The 7,442-nt window shown below is 40.6% G+C and overlaps 1 protein-coding gene across 2 annotated transcripts in view; it reads left to right on the top strand.

The window, feature by feature from the left end:
- syt17 (synaptotagmin XVII) overlaps positions 1 to 7,442 on the top strand; it is a 77,071-nt gene that overhangs the window by 5,899 nt on the left and 63,730 nt on the right. The gene's annotated exons all lie outside the window — the stretch shown is intronic.

Raw genomic sequence — 7,442 nt, 5'->3', positions numbered from 1 at the left:
GTGAGTAGTAGACATTTTTATTTCAGCTCCCACAGGCAGTCTTTGTAGTAAACCTGAGGCTGCAGCAAGTTGTTTAGGCCCCAAATCTTCAGTACTTTGAAAATGTAACTTCTTCTGCACTTGAGGTTTAATCTTTTTACCATTAATGGCCATACTAGTTCCTTAATACTTTAAACTAAAATTTAAGAAGTTTAAACTTGAAAACAAAGGGTTAAAAAACGGGTACTTAAAAGTCCGGCCAGAGAGGTCGAGATTACACGTCGAGACTCTACGCCATCTTGCCACGCCCCCCAGCGCTGAGTTATTAAGAAGATAGAGATAGGTGCTGGCAGCTGCTGGAGCATTGCTGCTGGTGTGTTGCAAGGTGAGGAATTATAATTGGGGAAATAAACAAGGCTGGCTGGACATAAAATGGCGGGACTGTTGGTGTAGTGGTTAGCACAATGCTGTGACAGCGCCAACGATCCTGGTTAAAATCTGGTGTTGTTTGTAAGGAGTTTGTATGTTCTTCCCATGTCTGCGTGGGTTTCCTCCAGGTGCTCTGGTTTCCTTTCACCCTCAAAAACACTCTGGGTTCGCAGGTCAATTGGGCAGCAAGGGCTTGTGGGCTGGAAGGACCTGTTATCATGCTATATTCCTAAATTAAAAAAATACTGACACTCAGGACAGAACACCCGTAATCACTAACAGTGCATTTCATTGTCTATTCGGCAATTTTGGTTGATCTATATACAGGACTTTAGAAATGTAGCCGACTGCTACAAAGAAGTACACACACACAGTGTGGCAGGTTCAGCTCACTCCTTTATTAGGACTGGAAAGGCTGCTTTTATACTGTTCAAGTTCCCGCCCCTTTTGCTGATTGACTGAGTCAGCCCTATGAATAACAATAGCGGGCGGGAACGTCCATGCATCTGGATGCCCTCCTTCCCCATCCTGTTTCTGCTGAGTTAGCTGGGCAACTTGACCCACGGCATTTTAGGGCTGTTGGTCTGATGCTGCCCCAGCTTCTACCCCCGCCAGTTCGTTGTCCTGGGAGTCGCTTTAGCGATCTCTGTCTGCGTCTGCTGCCGCACAATGTGCCGGCCCGATCTCCGCAATCGTGGGCTGCCACAAGAATATATTTTTTAAGCTGAATATTACTCATTTACTGAACTTACGACAATATACTAGTTTTACAATCATTTCTGTTTGTGAGCAAGGAATTAATTTCAGATTCTACATTTAATAAGCTAGAAAGTTCAATAATGTAAAATGGTAAATAATTATATGTCAGTTACACAGACAGTAAGTACATATTTGTGGAGGGAAATTCCACGTTGCCCAATCTTACAAGCTCCTCATTTCAGATCAATTAAAGATGAGGAATAAATACTAGTATTGTCAGAAACATCTAATTTTCTAAATAAATAAAAAATTATATATTACAAACCACAGAGTAAAATGGAAACACTCAAAGTTTCATATTTCATGTAAGCAGATTATTTAACAATGGATCTGCAATTGATACATCCAATAATTTTCCGGCAGTTTAAACATCACCCAACTAAATTTAGAATAATTTAATAGAAAGCAATGGGAATCAGACGTGATGCTTTCTGAAAGTTTTTTTTTGTGTGAGATGCACTTAAGCCAGATTAATTTCCTCAAGTATCTTCATTTTGTTTTTTAACAAAAAGACCAGATGTGATAGTGGGCAGTAAACACATAAAAAACATTCATCCAATAATTAGTTGTTCTATATATACAACCACCCAATTAAAATCCACCATAGATTTAGCTAATACAAGTACAGCTTTAACAGAAATATTGCAGGAAGCATTCAGCAGGTCAGGCAAGAGAATGGAGTTAACGTTTCAGATGGAAGGCTCTTTCCCTTTCCACATATCCTTGTGTTTTGTCCTTTTCTGCTTTTATTTCAGATTTCTAGCATTTGAACCTTTTTGACTTGCACAGATTTTTCAAGATGAATAATTCTCTTCAATAAGTCATTTTACGTTTTATGTTTGCAAAATGTATCTCTGGGCTCGCGAAGTTTCCCTTTCATCAGAGAAGACCCTTCATTTGTTTCCGCCACTGAATGTAGAAAAGGGTGGCTGGTTAATGCTAGACGGACTTTGATTTAGTGCCTTCTAATATCTGCATGGGCTATATCTCCAAGTTGACTGGGTCATCCTAAAACACTTTGATGATGAACACAGGCCCTGACTAATCATAGATGAGAAGTGAGGGGAAATAACTGAAGCTGGTTGGAAACCATTTCACGCTGTGAAGACTTTTGAAAAACTGCAAGTCTTCAGCAGGCCTTTGGGGCCATTGATAGGAGACCTCCTCAAGGTGGGGCCATGCAAGAGAAGAAGCTGAGGTGAGGACAATCCTCACAAGGCAGCAGGACCAGTCAGCCAACCCTGTTTTTTAAAAATCTTTTAAGAAAATACAGAATATATGACTCAATTAATATAATAACAATAATATCATAGAATACAAAAATCATAGAAAAACATCCATAAGGTCTGAAAAAAAGGAAAGGAGAGTCCCTCTTCTCCCAGTGCCCCCTCCCCAGATTTGAAAGAAAAGGGGATGGATGGCAGGGAATAGAGGGAAATAAAAAGAAAGAAAATAGAAAAGCAAAAATAAACCAGAAGCAAGGTTCGACATCTCAGAGTCACATCATCTTAAAAGTATTAAATTTTGAATAAGTAGTATACTCATTGACAAATATCAAAATAAATGATACAATCTGGGCATTAAATCAACATACCTGGTTAGGTACTGAAGGACTGTGCAGACTAACTGACAGAGGTCCTTATGAATATCTTCCGCACATCATTGCAGTAGTTTGTTGTCCCCGCAGGTGTTAAGACATTCACCATTATCCCTGTCCCAAAGAGGGCAACAGTTGCAGGCCTAAGCGACTACCACCCAGTGGCACTAACTTCCACCATTATGAAATATTTTGAGCGTCTGGTGATGAAACACAACAAAGTGTACCTCCCAGAGACACTGGACTTGCTTCAATTTTCCTACAGGTGGATGCTATAGCATCATCCACTGATGATGCTATAGCCTTGTCCCTCCACACCGTCCTGTCCCACCTGGTAAACAACATCCCGTATGCGAGACTACAGCTCGACATTTCATATGACTGTACCCCAGAGGTTCATGGAGAAGTTGTCCTTGCTGGGACTCAACACCCCTCTCTGTAATTGTATTCTGGATTTCCTAATTGAAAGACCAGACTGTCTGGGTTGGCAGCAAAAGGTCGAGCACCAAACTGGCGTTCCTCAGGGCTGTGTGCTCAGCCCGCTCGTGTTCACACTACTGACTCATACTGCAACACCAGATCCACCTCAAACAGAGTCATCAAGTTTGCAGAAGACACAACAGCTGTTGAACTCATCTGCACCAACGATGAGTCACACTACAGAGTAGAGGTGGAAAATTTCATAAAATAGTGCAAGAATAACAACCTGGGTCTCAACGTGGACAAGACAAAGGAGATGATCATGGACTTCAGGAGGACCAGGAGTCACCAGGCTCCACTACACATCAACAACTCTGTAGTAGGGAGAGTGGAGAGCACCAAGTTCTTTGGAGTTCACTTAACTAGTGACATATTGTGGACACTCAACATCTTTTCACTTATCAGGAAGGAGCAACAGCGACTGCACTGCCTGAGAAGACTGAAGTGGGCAAGGCTACCAGCCACCACCATGTAAACTTTCTACAAGAAAGAGTTCTCTTGAATGTGTCCTGGCCCGCAGCATTACAGTGCAGTTTGTTCAATCTACAGACAATAAGAGAGGCAGTGGCAATCACTGAGCTCACCCTTCCCCCCCCCCCCCCCATCAATTTTACCGGGATCATTGTCTAAAGAGGGCTCACTAAATCGGTGTGGACCCCTACCACCCTGCACGTAGCGTCTTCCAGCTACTGCCTTTGGGATAGAGATACAGGAGGTTCAAAGGCTCAACCATCAGGCCGAGGGACAGCTTCATCCCATGGGCAGTGAAATGCAGAATGACTGATAAACTGCTCATACAAACCCTCCTTGGCACTACTATTGATTGAACAATTATATTTATTTATTTAAATATTTGTGTATAGTGTACATATTGTTCGCCTGTATGTCTGCATCAGTGCTTGCATTGTTCACAATGAGGAATGGAGAACATTGTTGCATCATGTTGTATTTGTTCAATCGGTTGATAAATAAACTTGAACTTAGAAGACGGGCTTATGCCCTGGCACTGAAGCCTGTAGGTCTGAGGAAAGAGTTGAGGACCAGAATGGTGATTTTGAATGACTCAAGCCAATGTAAGAATGGACATTGGGAACCAATGAAAAGGTTAATTTATTGAGCTTGAAACTCTGAACGTTGGAGTTTTAGGAGGAAAGGGTGCAGTTGCGAATGCAGAAGCAATGAAATAAGGCAGAGATGGTGGCTGGCAATGTTGCAGTTTTGACAATGCCTGCTTTGAGGCAGAGCTTCAGGCAAACTGAAAAAGGAAGGGAGTCTTTTATTTATAAAAGTACCTTTCATTACCAAATAATATTCCAAAGTTCTTCACAGTGAGTGAAGTCCATGGATAACTTCCCTGTGATTTTCCATCTTGTCATCTTGTTCAAGAGAGCAAACCTTGTTTAATATCCCATCGAATAATGGATTTTGAGGTGACATGCTGTCTGATTCAGTCAGAATAAAATCTGTGGAGGGAGTTGAAATTAGAGAGTATCATTCAGAAATCATTAATGCTCATAGTAATACAAAAATGAGAAAGATTTTGGTTACCCGTGACTTGATCTTAAACAAATAACCATGAAGGACAATGGTGGTCATAAAGTTGAGGATAGCAGGGAAGTGGCAGACACAGGGAGCACAGATGGAAGCTGGCCTTGTGATTGTGAGTGTTTCGACTGAGGGGTATTGTGATGATAAATATCATGGGTGGTCAAGAAAGGAATAAATCTATCAAGACCTTCATGAGAATTGATGAAATTAAAAGAACTTTAGAAACCCAAAAGCCATAAAAGCCATTAAAGAGAAAAATAGAGTATTATCTTTCAACTGCAAAAGACAGGAAATCCTCTCTCGCCATTATATTCCAGCCACCCTCTTTCATAATCTGGTGATGCTAAGATATATAAACCAGCATTATTGAAGGTATTTCAACTCCACCAATTGTGTGCAATTTAAGACCTTCTCCTGCTGAGGAAAACATATGCACCCTGCTCAGATAATGGCTATTTACTTTGTAAGCAGACGATATGTAAAGTTAATTAGAAGCCGTCACTTGTGTTCTCAGTGTGTGGCTTCACATTAGTTCCCTTTTTATAAAAGTAATGCGCAGGAGGAACTGAGACCTATGACACATCGGCTGAGGCATCTCTGGCTTGCTGAAGTATGCCAAATATATTCACAGTGGAGCCAACACATTTTCTTTCAACAAAAACATTTTCCCCTTAACGTTACTGCAAAATCTCCATATTTTGCAAGAAATTAGGCAGTGCAGTCTGAGATGAGAAGTTACCGCAAATGGTTAAACTGGATCAGTCTCAAAAATGAACTATTTTAAAATGATGAATGTTTACTTGTCTAACTCAAAGCTACAAAGTCATGATGTGAGCTACAAATATATAGCTGATTGCATGTTGGACTTGGAAAGAGCAGCTTTTTCCAGCTGGATCAGACATGTATGTTCTGAGATATATAATGAGACTGGTGTTCGTTCCTTTGGATTTCTGTGTAAGGGGAGAGCCTGCTTTTTTTTAATATAATGCTTTGGTGTTTATTTTTGCATATTTTAATTTACATCTCAGGTATCTTTTGTTGAGTCTTGTCAGTATTTCTGTAAGACTATATTCATAACTTGTCCACCCATTATGGCTCTGCTCCCTCAGTTCCATGTTGCTCAAGGACATCTCCCTTTAACTCCTGAACAGTTTTCATTTACTGTACGTACAATTCACTCCCCATCCTGTGACTCAGAGCGGTATTGCTCAAAAGTCTGTGACGTCATCTTGATTAGGCAGGGGACAGGATTCCACTGGAAAGGCATTGAACTCAAGCCCTAAACCAATGGTTCTCAACCTTTTCCTTTCCACTCACGTACCACTTTAAGTATTTGTAGAGCTCGTCGAAAGAATCAAAGACTTGGTGATCCAAACCAAGGCTTTTATTAGCAAAAGACAGGAGCTCTTCACAGGTGGCCGACCAGTCCGGAATGATCCGACCTGGCTAGGGACACAACCCTTTAAGGCCCAGACAGTAGGCGTGGCTTAGCTCTCAGCCAATCGCTGTAAGCACAGTTGAGATACTGTAACTATATACACTATGTACATTGGTGATAGACCTGTACTATCACAGTATTCCCTATGCCATAAGTGACCTGTGATTAGTAAGGGATTGCTTAAGCTGGTCTGTGAGTGGAAAGGGAAGGTTGAGAATCACTGCTCTAGACTCAATTATTACTGAACTATTTTGCTTGAGAAAAATTGCCATTGGCCCATTTGCTTTGGAGTTCTGAATCCGTGTGCATAACGAGTCAATTAGGTACGATTAAAGCAGTGGTTTTCAAACTTTTTCTTTCCACCCACATCCCACCTTAAGCAATCCCTTACTCATAACAGAGCACCTACGGCATAGGGTGGTACGTGAGTGGAAAGAAAAAGGTTGAGAACCTAAATGTTGGTTGTATAGCTTTATCTTTGCGATATAAAGGGCACTGCTAATTTTTTCCAGCATTATGTTTTCATTTCAATTCCGGTGTCTTCAGACTTTCTTGTTTTACTACCTGGAAGTGGAGCGATGAAATCAAAATAAAAAGCCATCAGAAGAAGTGGCAAAAGGCATTTCTGGAGAGGAAAGAGATGATTAAAATTCAAAAAAATGAAAACCCACAAAGAAAAAAGTAAGGAAATATAATTCTCATAATGGGGATGGTTATAAGGGAGATGCAGTTGACTAAGGATTCAATAGGTTTGTAATATTTATATATATTAATCAGTGGCTATTTTACTTTATTAGTTGATTGCACTGTAATTCATATGATGTTTCATTGTTATTTTGAGTATGCATTCCAAACAAGAAAGATCTATTTTACATTATTGGCAGATATTTCCCCTGGGACCTTGTTCAGCTTCATCAGTTAAGTATATTTTACAGTCCAACTGTGTGTTCGCTGCTTAATATCAAATTAACCAATGCCATGGCTCCAGAAATCCGAAACAGGAAGCCTTCCCATGCAGATTGCTGCTAGAAAGTGCCTCGATGGATTATAAACTGGATTATTTCTATTAAACTACATGAATGGTGAATATCTATCATAGAGAGCACTGCATTATCCTGCACTTAGTTTGCAAAAACCAAGAGGCCAGATATTTCCCATGTTGAGCTGAAGCTCTGTCAAGGATCATAAACTATACTGTCCCAGCCTTCAGCC

Source organism: Narcine bancroftii, chromosome 12 (genome assembly GCF_036971445.1).
Source record: "Narcine bancroftii isolate sNarBan1 chromosome 12, sNarBan1.hap1, whole genome shotgun sequence".
Lineage (NCBI taxonomy): Eukaryota > Metazoa > Chordata > Chondrichthyes > Torpediniformes > Narcinidae > Narcine > Narcine bancroftii.
This window is presented reverse-complemented; position numbering and strand designations above follow the sequence as displayed.